The following is a 15,271-nucleotide window of genomic DNA, read 5'->3' as shown; positions in this document are numbered from 1 at the left end:
CCCCTCCCTCCTGTTGAAGGCCCCCACAGCAAGCAGCTTGCTATGGGGGCACCCGAGCCGAGCCGCAGCTCCATGTATCCATGTCAGGGCTGGGCTCAGCCCTTCCTTCCCTGAGCTGGCCGCTAAGCTGTCGGCTAATTGCCAGATCCTATCTCTCTACAGGAACTCACCTGTTGATGATATCCTGCTCGTCAGTCCTGCCTACTTAAGCCGTCCAGCCCAGAGGATCTCTGCCTTTGCCTTGGTCAACATCACATCTCCTGCGTTCCTGTTTAAAGACTTGCTTGATTGACATCCCTTCTGGCTCCAGATCCTGCATGCTGTTCCACTACTTTGATCCCTGACTTCTGGCTTGGCTGACTATCCGTTCTGGTTACTGAACTTTGGCTATGTTTTGACCATGTTTGTTCTATTTACCTTTATTATTAAACACGTGTAATTTAACTGTACTTCTGTCTCGGTCTGATTTCATGGTTTCTGACAATCCATTCAGACATGAAGCCCCGCCCCCTCTCACTCCTCATTGGCTAACTGACTTTGATTGACAGAAGCGGGAGCCAATGGCGTCGCTGCGGTGTCTCAGCCAACTTAGGAGGGAGAGTCCTGGACGGCCGAGGGACTTGTAGACATCACTGGATCGAGATGGGGCTTAGGTAGGTATTAGGGGGGCTGCTGCATGCACAAGGCTATTAATAATGCATAGAATGCATTAGGATGAAAAAAAAAAACCCTGCCTTTACAATCACTTTAAACATGTATTGCAATAAGTGCAAACTAAAAATCCCTATTTTTTTATTGCATAGTTTGCTGGAAAGTGTATAGCAGTGTGCAGAGGGTTCACCCAGTATTTTTAGTGTTCACGTGGTCACACCCCTTTAGCACCTGATAGATTATATGCATGTACAAGCTATAGGGATCTGAGCACAGGTATATCTTTTTTTTTTCTTTAGTCATGGACTATGCCCAATGGACGAAACATGTTGGGGCGTGGCATGAATGGAGCTGGGCTAAAGCTACTTTTACCCAAACAACTGCGGGGTATGTTGGTGTGCTGCTGTGTTCAGGACATATCTTTTGCTGAAGTTAATGCACCAGGTGTGAGCCACCGAATTGGGATCAAGGAGCTTGGAGCTGCACCTTTAGTCGTCTGAAGCCGGTTCAAACTACGGTGAAATTAATAGTTTCCTGAATTTTGAGTCAGGGTTGGTTAGACAAAGCTCCTGTGGATGTCTCTAACACCTTTTCAAAGCTCTTACTGTAAAGAAGCCTTTCCTATGAAACAAACACTCACAAACTTTCATCTGGCATATGACGAAGCTTTTTTTGTACCCTCTTTTGTACCAAATAAAAATAGTTTGTAAACAAAAAACAAACACTCACAAAAAAAAAAAAAAAAAAAAGACATCCCAAAACATTCTCTGTTCTGTTCAAAATGTAGAAAATGTTAATATTTTGAGTAAAGCTCCACTTTAATCCAGAGTCCACCTAAAGTATATTACTTTAGGGAATTGGTGGAATGCTGCGTGTCCATGTACTTTTTTTGGTGAGAGATCCCCTTTAAAGATCTCACACGTAGCAGGGCCCCTATAGAATGTGCTTGGTTCCTCTGAAAACTGACATCAGCTGTAGGAAAAGCCAAGCAGGAGAATAACTCGGGGGAGTCAGGGAAAAGGATGCAAATATGCAGTATTTGGACCCCTCAACCCACCCCCCCCCCTCCGTCCCTCATTCTTTCCAACTTCCCCATTTTTGGCCTCCTTCTTTGGCTGCAGAGTGCGCCTATCTCCTAAATTCAGTGTACAGTAATTGCATCCAAGCCCCGTCTAATACTAATGTTAGTGATGTGAGACATCGGTGTCATATAGGAGAGCTGAGAGCCGGCCAGGAAATGTCATTTATGAGCAAGTCTCCTCCGAGAAGAACAGGTGAGTATAGTCCATAATGACCAGAGCCATGGACACTGACCGGCAGACGTTACTTGGAATAGAGTCCAGTAATAATATTATTATTATTAAATAATCTGTGGGTCTGTGGGCCATTTTTTAAATAGAAGCCAGAAGGGAAATGTAATTTCCCAGCAATTTAAACTGAACAATTTTTCTTTGTAATTGTCAGCACTTTAAAAGGAATCATTGCCCTCGGCTAAATGCAATTCTAAAATGTTTTACTTGCACTGGTACTTGTTTCCCAGGGTTTTGCCCACCTACCCCCCCACCCCCCCCATGCTTTTTTTTTTTACAACATTTTGTTTATTAGCCCAAAAAAAAACTTTTTTTTGATTTGACAACTTTGACTCCCATCGATTTCAGTGGGGTTCAGGTTTGACATCTGAACTTCGAAAAATCGAAGTTCACTGAAACTTGCTCCTTTTCCTTTCCTTTCTCTCTCCTTCTCCACTCCTCTCCCCTCTCATTTTTCTCTCTCCTCTCTCCTTCACTTCTCCTATCTCCTTCTCCTCTCTCTTTTTCTGCTCTCCCTAATTTCTCCTATCTCCCTCTCCTCTCTCTTTTTCCTCTCTCCTCTCTCCTCCTCCTCTTCTCTCTCCACTCCTCTCTCCTCCTCCTCTCCTCTCTTCCCCTCTCTCCTTCTCTTCCCCACTCTCATCTTCTCTCCTCTCCTTCTCTTCTTTCTCCTTTTCCTCTCCTCTTTCCATTCTCCTCTCCTCCCCACTCTCCTCCTCCTCTCTCTTCTTCTCTTCCCCACTCTCCTCCTCCTTTTTCCCTCTCTCCTTCTCTTCCCCACTCTCCTCCTCCTCTCTCTTCTTCTCTTCCCCACTCTCCTCCTCCTCATTCCCTCTCTCCTTCTCTTCCCCACTCTCCTCCTCCTCTCTCTCCTTCTCTTCGCCACTCTCCTCCTCCTCTCCTCTCCTTCCCTCTCTCCTTCTTTTCCCCACTCTCCTCCTCCTCTCCTCTCCTTCCCTCTCTCCTTCTCTTCCCCACTCTGCTCCTCCTCTCCTCTCTCCTTCTCTTCCCCACTCTCCTCCTCCTCTCCTCTCTCCTTCTCTTCCCCACTCTCCTCCTCCTCTCCTTCCCTTTCTCCTTCTCTTCCCCACTCTCCTCCTCCTCTCCTCTCTCCGTCTCTTCCCCACTCTCCTCCTCATCTCCTTCCCTATCTCCTTCTCTTCCCCACTCTCCTCCTCCTCTCCTTCTCTTCCCCACTCTCCTCCTCCTCTCCTCTCTCCTTCTCTTCCCCACTCTCCTCATCTTCTCTCCTCGCCTTCTCTTCTCTCTCCTTTTCCTCTCATCTCTCCATTCTCCTCTCCTCCCACTCTCCTTTTCTTCTCCTCCTCTCTCCTTATCTTCCCCACTCTCCATTCTCCTCTCCTCTCTACTTCGCTTCCCCACTCTCCTCCTCCTCTCCTCTCCAGTTTCTCTTCTCTCCTTCTCTTTTCCACTCTCTTCTCTCCTCTCTCCTTCTCCTCTCCTCTCTCCTTCTCCTCTCTCCTTCTCTTCTCCTCTCTCCTTCTCCTCTTATCTCTCCTTCTCCTCTTCTCTCTCCTTCTCTTCCCCACTCTCCTCCTCCTCTCCTCTCCCCATTCTCCTCTCTCCTTCTCTTTTCCACTCTCTTTTCTCCTCTCTCCATCTCCTCTTATCTCTCCTCTCCTCTCTCCTTTTCCTCTTCTCTCTCCTTCTCCTCTCCTCCTTCTTTCCTCTCTCCTTCTCTTTTCTCCTTCTCTTCTCCTTCCCCTATTCTTTCTCCTCTCCTTCTCTTCCCTCCTTCTCGCTCCTTCTCCTCTCTCTGTCTCTTCCCCCCATTCCTCCTTATCCTTTCCTCTCCTTTCAACTCCTCCTTCTCCTCCTCTCCTCTTTCCTTTTCCTCTCCTCTCCCCTTCCCTTTATCTCTCTTCTTCTCTCTTTTTTTCCTTCTCTTCTCCCCTTCTCCTCTCTTCTTCTCCTTCTCCTCTACTCTCTCTGTCTCCTTCTGCTCTCCTGTCTACTTCTCCTTTCCTTCTCCGTTCACCTTCTCTCTCCTTCTTCTTTTCTCCTCTCTCCTTCACCTCTCTCTTCCACTCCTCTTTTCTCCCTTTCCTTCCACTCTTCTCCTTTATTTTACTTTACTGGTTTCTCCTCTGAAATCACTGTTTGCATGTTAGAGCTCCCTGAACTTTGGGGCTCCCAAGGACCTCTACATGGTAAGTGACCATACATACTGGTATTTCAGGTGCCCACTATTCATGAACAGTCAACCTTCACTCCCTGAAAACATAAGATAAAATATGAGAACAAGAAGGGTGAACCTTACAAAAGTCCAGAATCTTAAGGCAGTGATGTAGAACCTACTCCACAGGATTGTGCTATGAAGAAAGTAAAACTTTGCTTTTGAGGTCATTCCACCCGAAAGTCAGACTGCGGTTATGGGTGAAGTCATGTAGGTATCTCTCTGGCTTCTCTATGGATCTCATGGACTCCATCAGCCGGATATCCCCACCCTAGCTCTAGGCCGTGCTCCACTCCCTGGTGGGGCCTTCCTACTGCACCTGTTACATTCCCCATAACATAAAACAAATCCCAAATCCAGCAGGGGTGGCGGGACCCCCTTGTAAAGGTCTGAATGGGTGTGTGAACCTGGGAACTCAGCACCAGGATCTCATCATCGCCTCTCATCACCGGAAACCAGCCAGGTGGTTTAACTCTTCAGCATCCACCAAGAACTTAAGATGGACTGACATGTTAAGCACACAACACGAGTATCATATGTCCGGTAGGCACACAGTTAATGGAATAACACATTACAGGCTCAGGAGAGCAAAAGGGGGGAGAGGCTGATCCCCCTCCGTACTATATGATGTAATGAGATTCAAGAATCCAAATGTCTGGGAAGGCAGCCCAGCGTCCACAGACTAAACACCGGGGCCAAGTCTGAGCACAGACACACCATCACTCTATACATTAGTACATGGACACACCATCACTCCATACATTAGTACATGGACACACCATCACTCCATACATTAGTACATGGACACACCATCACTCTATAGATTAGTACATGGACACACCATCACTCCATACATTAGTACATTGACACACCATCACTCCATACATTAGTACATTGACACACCATCACTCCATACATTAGTACATGGACACACCATCACTCCATACATTAGTACATGGTTACACCATCACTCTATACATTAGTACATGGACACACCATCACTCTATACATTAGTACATGGACACACCATCACTCTATACATTAGTACATGGACACACCATCACTCTATACATTAGTACATGGTTACACCATCACTCTATACATTAGTACATGGACACACCATCACTCCATACATTAGTACATGGACACACCATCACTCCATACATTAGTACATGGACACACCATCACTCCATACATTAGTACATTGACACACCATCACTCCATACATTAGTACATGGTTACACCATCACTCTATACATTAGTACATGGACACACCATCACTCCATACATTAGTACATGGACACACCATCACTCCATACATTAGTACATGGACACACCATCACTCCATACATTAGTACATGGACACACCATCACTCTATACATTAGTACATGGACACACCATCACTCTATACATTAGTACATGGACACACCATCACTCCATACATTAGTACATGGACACACCATCACTCCATACATTAGTACATGGACACACCATCACTTTATACATTAGTACATGGACACACCATCACTCCATACATTAGTACATTGACACACCATCACTCCATACATTAGTACATGGACACACCATCACTCCATACATTAGTACATGGACACACCATCACTCCATACATTAGTACATGGACACACCATCACTCCATACATTAGTACATGGACACACCATCACTCCATACATTAGTACATGGACACACCATCACTCCATACATTAGTACATGGACACACCATCACTCCATACATTAGTACATGGACACACCATCACTCTATACATTAGTACATGGACACACCATCACTCCATACATTAGTACATGGACACACCATCACTCCATACATTAGTACATGGACACACCATCACTCCATACATTAGTACATTGACACACCATCACTCCATACATTAGTACATGGTTACACCATCACTCTATACATTAGTACATGGACACACCATCACTCCATACATTAGTACATGGACACACCATCACTCCATACATTAGTACATGGACACACCATCACTTTATACATTAGTACATGGACACACCATCACTCCATACATTAGTACATGGACACACCATCACTCCATACATTAGTACATTGACACACCATCACTCCATACATTAGTACATGGTTACACCATCACTCTATACATTAGTACATGGACACACCATCACTTTATACATTAGTACATGGACACACCATCACTCCATACATTAGTACATTGACACACCATCACTCCATACATTAGTACATGGACACACCATCACTCCATACATTAGTACATGGACACACCATCACTCCATACATTAGTACATGGACACACCATCACTCCATACATTAGTACATGGACACACCATCACTCCATACATTAGTACATGGACACACCATCACTCCATACATTAGTACATGGACACACCATCACTCTATACATTAGTACATGGACACACCATCACTTTATACATTAGTACATGGACACACCATCACTCCATACATTAGTACATGGACACACCATCACTCTATACATTAGTACATGGACACACCATCACTCTATACATTAGTACATGGACACACCATCACTTTATACATTAGTACATGGACACACCATCACTCCATACATTAGTACATGGACACACCATCACTCTATACATTAGTACATGGACACACCATCACTTTATACATTAGTACATGGACACACCATCACTCCATACATTAGTACATGGACACACCATCACTCTATACATTAGTACATGGACACACCATGACTTTATACATTAGTACATGGACACACCATCACTCCATACATTAGTACATGGACACACCATCACTCTATACATTAGTACATGGACACACCATCACTCTATACATTAGTACACGGACACACCATCACTCCATACATTAGTACACGGACACACCATCACTCCATACATTAGTACATGGACACACCATCACTCCATACATTAGTACATGGACACACCATCACTCTATACATTAGTACATGGACACACCATCACTCTATACATTAGTACATGGACACACCATCACTCTATACATTAGTACATGGACACACCATCACTCCATACATTAGTACATGGACACACCATCACTCCATACATTAGTACATGGACACACCATCACTCTATACATTAGTACATGGACACACCATCACTCCATACATTAGTACATGGACACACCATCACTCCATACATTAGTACATGGACACATCATCACTCCATACATTAGTACATGGACACACCATCACTCTATACATTTGTACATGGACACACCATCACTCCATACATTAGTACATGGACACACCATCACTCCATACATTAGTACATGGACACACCATCACTCCATACATTAGTACATGGACACACCATCACTCCATACATTAGTACATGGACACACCATCACTCCATACATTAGTACATGGACACACCATCACTTTATACATTAGTACATGGACACACCATCACTCCATACATTAGTACATGGACACACCATCACTTTATACATTAGTACATGGACACACCATCACTTTATACATTAGTACATGGACACACCATCACTCCATACATTAGTACATGGACACACCATCACTCTATACATTAGTACATGGACACACCATCACTCCATACATTAGTACATGGACACACCATCACTCTATACATTAGTACATGGACACACCATCACTCTATACATTAGTACATGGACACACCATCACTCCATACATTAGTACATGGACACACCATCACTCCATACATTAGTACATGGTTACATCATCACTCTATACATTAGTACATGGACACACCATCACTCCATACATTAGTACATGGACACACCATCACTCTATACATTAGTACATGGACACACCATCACTCTATACATTAGTACATGGACACACCATCACTCTATACATTAGTACATGGACACACCATCACTCCATACATTAGTACATGGACACACCATCACTCCATACATTAGTACATGGACACACCATCACTCTATACATTAGTACATGGACACACCATCACTCCATACATTAGTACATGGACACACCATCACTCCATACATTAGTACATGGACACATCATCACTCCATACATTAGTACATGGACACACCATCACTCTATACATTTGTACATGGACACACCATCACTCCATACATTAGTACATGGACACACCATCACTCCATACATTAGTACATGGACACACCATCACTCCATACATTAGTACATGGACACACCATCACTCCATACATTAGTACATGGACACACCATCACTCCATACATTAGTACATGGACACACCATCACTTTATACATTAGTACATGGACACACCATCACTCCATACATTAGTACATGGACACACCATCACTTTATACATTAGTACATGGACACACCATCACTTTATACATTAGTACATGGACACACCATCACTCCATACATTAGTACATGGACACACCATCACTCTATACATTAGTACATGGACACACCATCACTCCATACATTAGTACATGGACACACCATCACTCTATACATTAGTACATGGACACACCATCACTCTATACATTAGTACATGGACACACCATCACTCCATACATTAGTACATGGACACACCATCACTCCATACATTAGTACATGGTTACATCATCACTCTATACATTAGTACATGGACACACCATCACTCCATACATTTGTACATGGACACACCATCACTCCATACATTAGTACATGGACATCCAATCAAAGACGCCATCTGACAAATGAACCCATAGGGGTATATTTTATTAAAAAGTATCCAAAGACATTCTCAGCCGAGATTCAACCTCGTTTTCCGCCTTTTATTATAACATTGTGCCATGTGGGGGTTGTGGGCTAACGTGGGAATATGAGGATTTTAGACAAGACGTCAAACTAATGGTAAAATGGACAATGGAGGATTTGCTATCGGAATAGGTAGATTATTGAAAGTGATCAGGATGGCAGCAACTGTAACTGCTGTAACATTGGCCATTTTATACATATGGAAATATACAGTACACAGTATATATTCCAAACCGAAAGGGTTGCAGCACACTTTAGGGGCTTGTCCATTTTAAGGGTTAAAACAGACTGTGAGGAGGCGATCCATCACGGTAATAAAAGCCATACGTGCAACTGATGTGACTGGCACAGTGTTCTCCGTACAGCACTGCGGTATATGTCAGAGCTATATAAATGAAGAATAATAAATGTGTGACTGGGGGGGGGGGGACATTAGAGTGTAAGCTCCTCTGGCGCGGAGACTGTATCGATTGGCTTAGTGATCTCTGTACAACACTACGGTATATGTCAGAGCTAAATAAATGTATAATAATAATAGTGTGTAACTGTGGGGGAGCATTAGAATGTAAGCTCCTCTGGTGCAGAGACTGAAATGACTGGCTTAGGGATCTCTGTACAGCATGGCGGTATATGTCAGAGCTATATAAATGTATAATAATATGTGTGTGACTGTGGGGGGACATTAGAGCGTAAGCTCCTCTGGTGCAGAGACTGAACTGACTGGCTTAGAGATCTGTGTACAGCACTGCGGTATATGTCAGAGCTATATAAATGAAGGATAATCAGTGTGTGACTGTGGGGGGGGGACATTAGAGTGTAAGCTCCTCTGGCGTGGAGACTGTATCGATTGGCTTAGTGATCTCTGTACAACACTGCGGTATATGTCAGAGCTACAGTATATAAATGTATAATAATAATAATAGTGTGAAAATGTGGGGGAGCATTAGAGTGTAAGTTCCTCTGGCGCAGAGACTGAAGTGACTGGCTTAGTGATCCCTGTACAGCACTGCAGTATATGTCAGAGCTATATAAATGTATAATAATATGTGTGTGACTGTGGGGGGGACATCGCATTTCCCTCTAGTGCTCAGTGTTATCAACTGACATCATATTTGTGAGCCAAAAAGGGGATTGCAGGATGATTAGTTCCTCAGACTGATAATTGCTTCACATGACTATGCACCTGGACTACATATCCCAGGGATCTTTGCTACCATCGGGAGTAGCTATAAAGAAGCAGAAGCGTGCGCGGAGCTCTCTTCCTCCTGGGGCTGATGTGAAACGGACCTCTCCGTGCACGGAGAGAGAAGTCGCGGCCTACCACGCGGTGTACCACATTCCAGCTCGTATGAGAGGAACCTCGCTCTGTTTGCTGTTCTTCTGACATCCATCCAGCACCACTCCGGTCATCTGCCAACCTGTGTACTGAGCTTCACATCGGAAGATCGATACGGCGGATCCGCTGCACGAGTGTCGCTACATGAGCCACTGTCCGGAAGGCATCGAATCGGCCTGGTTGTTGGTGAGAGGGCAATCGCCCAATCTTTACAAATCCTTTCTCAAGGTTTTACTGGGACACTTTGCACAGTCATCTCTACCTTATGCCGCGTACACACGAGCGGACTTTTCGACGGACTAGGTCTGGCGGACCGGACTCCGTCGGACAATTTGATCGTTTGGGGGCTCCAGCGGACTTTTTTTCCCCAAAAGTCCGACGATCCTAGAAATAAAACATGTTTCAAATCTTTCCGACAGACTCGAGTCCGGTCGAAAAGTCCGCTCGTCTGTATGCTAGTCCAACGGACAAAAAAATGACGCTAGGGCAGCTATTGGCTACTGGCTATGAACTTCTTTGTTTTAGTCCGGTCATACGTCATCACGTACGAATCCGTTAGACTTTGGTGTGATCATGTGTACGCAAGTCCGTTCGTTCAGAAGGTCCGTAGAAAAGTCCGCCAGACCTAATCCGTCGAAAAGTCCGCCCGTGTGTACGCGGCATTAGGAATACTTTATTGAACCTACTTTGAACACTGTGCATAGACACCTTTAGCATCCACTATTTCAAGAAACCTTTACACCTTATTGGATACAGTTAACCAGCTCCTACCTGCCGGTGAAGACCATCAGATCTGCAATGAGGACTTTGCTGTCAATACCGCTATAGGGGCCCTTATACCATTTCCATTAAGTCTGACCTCTCATTAAGGTAACAGTTAATAGGCTGGCCAAGGTTAACCCTTTAGATGTTGTCAGTATAACCAGTTAACTGTGTTTACCCTTAGAGGTGCCAGCAGTACTTCATTGTGTAAGTGTATATAATAGACTGTTTTATCTCTAAATATCTTGTCTTGTGTTAGCCGGAGGAATTCCTTTTGCTGAGTTGGCGCTGCTGCCCAAAACTCTGCAGATCTATTACCCCCTCTTTGTGACAATATCCTTTTTGAACTGTTCTAGTAAATATTATCTGAACATAAAAACACAGAGTTGTGTGACTTGTTACTGTAAGGTGGTGCAAGGATGTAGGAACCCAGAGTGTCAGGTGGGTTGAGGTCATGGCAGTGCAGATGAGCAGGTAATTCCAGGAAGTCCCTTAGGGCAGGGGGTCTCCAAACTACGGCCCTCCAGTTGTTCATGAACTACAATTCCCATCATGCCTAGTCGTGTCTGTGAATGTCAGAGTTTTTCAATGCCCCATGGGACGTGTAGTTTCCCAACAGCTGGAGGGCCGTAGTTTGGAGATCCCTGCCTTAGGGGATCGCGCTACGATAATAATAGTATATGACTGTGGGGGGACATGAGAGTGTAAGCTCCTCGTGTACAGAGACCAATGTGACTAGCTCTGTGTCTAACACTGAGGTGTATGTCGGAGCTGTAAATATAAAGGAGGTCATTAAAAATCCAGAGCAACTTTCTTTATAAAGTCTAACTTTAATGTAAGCAAAATTGTAATGTAAGCAAAATTCTGCAGGAATCCTGAAAAATGTAATGACAATGGTGGGGAGTGTGCGTTTTCTTTTTTCTCAGACACTTTGAAGGAAATATTGACCCCCCCCCCCCCCCCCCCCATGTGATCTACAAGCTGAGGTCTTCTACTGACGCGTTTCCATTCCTTCCAGAAGAGGGCGACGCTCTTCAGATCAGCATTCTGCGTTGTCAGTATGGTACCAGTTGGTGCGTTCTCTATAGGAAGTCCCGGCTACAATGTAACATTGTTCTATTCCTGTTATCTACTTTGACTTCATGTTTGTAGAAGTCCTACAAGAAGTTCTCTCTAATGAAGTACACATGCAGTGGTTGGTGATTGTAGGGACCCATTGTTGTCTGCATAGGTACAATTTAATGGTTGCCAAGCCGTACAGAACACGGAGGCGCTGTGTGCCCCGTAATGTAATCCAGATGTCGGCTGGATACTTCCAGAAAATGTTAGCTGGCCATTGTATAGCGTGGATCCAGACTTCACCATCCAACCCGCTGACAATGAGAGATGAGTGAGCCTTCTGCAAAAAGTTGGAGGGGGGGGGGGGGGGGTTCTGCCAAATTTAGCCATTTTGGCAAAATGCATTGAAGGCAATAAGGGAGGTGAACTAAGGAGTTTTTTTTCCATATGTATTTTTTTAAATTTTTTTTTACATTTTAGATTCCCCTTACATAAAAAAAAAAAAATGCCAATACAGTAATACCCTGGTTTGAGAGTAACTTGGTTTAAGAGCGTTTTGCAAGACAAGCAAAATTTTTTGATAAATTTTGACTTGATATACAAGCGATGTCTTGATATACAAGTAGCGTCACATCACAACTGAGAATAAAAGAGAATTAGGTAATAAATTAGGTGGTATTGTATCCATATCCACAACTATTTACCTAATTTATTACCTAATTTAAAGCGCACAATGCACCTTTGCTGAATAATTGGAGCACCCTATGTTGCATTTTTCACTTTTAATAGAAAAAAATCCGTCACCAGTCACAGTTTCTATTCAACCTTTTGACACATACGGGTTTTAGAAGCAATTCTTTAGGAATAAGGTCACTAGGTAACACATTTACTACAAAGAAGAAAAATATCTTTTTGTCTCCATAAGGGCAGCGCCATACTACTCCTGCTTTTTTACCATTTTCTAATACTTTCCACTTAGGTGGTATTGTATGTGTAGAGGCAGCAGCCATATCCACAACTAAAATACCCCATTCATTGCGCGGATTTACCCCCATACACCTACTAAAAGAGAAGAGAGGCGCCTCTAAGTGTAGCAGTGTGGTTACATTTAATGAAGGTTCAACATTTATGCCGCGTACACACGGTCGGACTTTACGGCAGACTTTGCCCGGCGGACTTTTCGACGGACTTTCTGAATGAACGGACTTGCCTACACACAATCCACCAAAGTCCGTCGAATTCGTACGTGATGACGTACGACCGGACTAAAACAAGGAAGTTCATAGCCAGTAGCCAATAGCTGCCCTAGCGTGGCTTTTTGTTCGTCGGACTAGCACACAGACGAGCAGACTTTTCGACCGGACTCGATTTCGACGGATTGATTTAAAACATGTTTCAAATCTAAGTCCGTCCAACTTTTGAGCAAAGTCCGCTGGAGCCCACACACGATCGAATTGTCCGACCAAATCCCGCCCGCCAGGCAAAGTCTGCCATAAAGTCAGCTCGTGTGTACGCGGCATAAGAAACTCACATCCACCCGCGATACCTTGTGGTCTCCTCCTGTTTGCCCAAGACTCCTTGTGGTCTCCTCTCACCAGCAAACTGAGTTACTCTGCCCCCCCCCCCCATTCTTGCCTGCTGGGGACTGCAGTCCACTGCCCATCCATTGCAATGGGGCCACCTGGCTTCAGGACTACATGTCCCAAGATCCCTTACTCCTGCAGCCCTTCCTTTTGATTGGTCCTCCTCCCCTCTGTCAAATGGGGGGGGAGGGACAGAACGGGAATGCAAGGAGGAGAGGGAGGGGAAGAAAAGTCAGCAGCGGCGGCTGTAGTGTCCCTCAGTGCCGCCGCCTATGTGTGTGTCCTCCCGTGGCAGCGGCGCTGCATGAGCGGGATGAGCAGAACATCGGCCCCGCTACCTGGGTTTAGTGGCACTTTAAGAGATGAGGCTGCAGCTCTGACACTGAGCTATACCCCCCGATCACTTTCTTGGCTTTTGGACTTTTCTTCATACTCTTGCCTTTCTAAAATGCTTCCCAACAAGATGTTTGCATGTTGTCACTCACCGAGGTTTTTACCATATTGTGCCAGCCAGGGACTAATGAGGATGCATACAGACAGGGGGACACCTGGCGTTGAACAAGGGACCTCCCAATCCCCAGTTCAATGTTCTTCTACTGAGCTCTACCCAACTATTTCTCTGAGTTCTAGATGCTTTTCTGCATGCACGTTTTTGATGCATTCCAGGTTGTTTTTTTTATGTGTTTTTGATGCAGTCCAGGTTGTTTTTTTTATGTGTTTTTGATGCAGTCCAGTGCTGTTTTTTTATGTGTTTTTGATGCAGTCCAGTGCTGTTTTTTTTATGTGTTTTTGATGCAGTCCAGTGCTGTTTTTTTTATGTGTTTTTGATGCATTCCAGGTTGTTTTTTTATGTGTTTTTGATGCATTCCAGGTTGTTTTTTTTATGTGTTTTTGATGCATTCCAGGTTGTTTTTTTATGTGTTTTTGATGCATTCCAGGTTGTTTTTTTTTATGTGTTTTTGATGCAGTCCAGGTTGTTTTTTTTATGTGTTTTTGATGCAGTCCAGTGCTGTTTTTTTATGTGTTTTTGATGCAGTCCAGTGCTGTTTTTTTTATGTGTTTTTGATGCAGTCCAGTGCTGTTTTTTTTATGTGTTTTTGATGCATTCCAGGTTGTTTTTTTATGTGTTTTTGATGCATTCCAGGTTGTTTTTTTTATGTGTTTTTGATGCATTCCAGGTTGTTTTTTTATGTGTTTTTGATGCATTCCAGGTTGTTTTTTTTTATGTGTTTTTGATGCAGTCCAGTGCTGTTTTTTTTATGTGTTTTTGATGCAGTCCAGTGCTGTTTTTTTATGTGTTTTTGATGCAGTCCAGTGCTGTTTTTTATGTGTTTTTGATGCAGTCCAGTGCTGTTTTTTTTATGTGTTTTTGATACAGTCCAGTGCTGTTTTTTTATGTGTTTTTGATGCAGTCCAGTGCTGTTTTTTATGGGTTTTTGATGCAGTCCAGTGCTGTTTTTTTATGTGTTTTTGATGCAGTCCAGTGCTGTTTTTTTATGTGTTTTTGATGCAGTCCAGTGCTGTTTTTTTATGTGTTTTTGAT

Source organism: Aquarana catesbeiana, linkage group LG06 (genome assembly GCF_042186555.1).
Source record: "Aquarana catesbeiana isolate 2022-GZ linkage group LG06, ASM4218655v1, whole genome shotgun sequence".
Taxonomy (NCBI): Eukaryota; Metazoa; Chordata; class Amphibia; order Anura; family Ranidae; genus Aquarana; species Aquarana catesbeiana.
Note: the sequence above shows the minus strand (reverse complement) of the source record.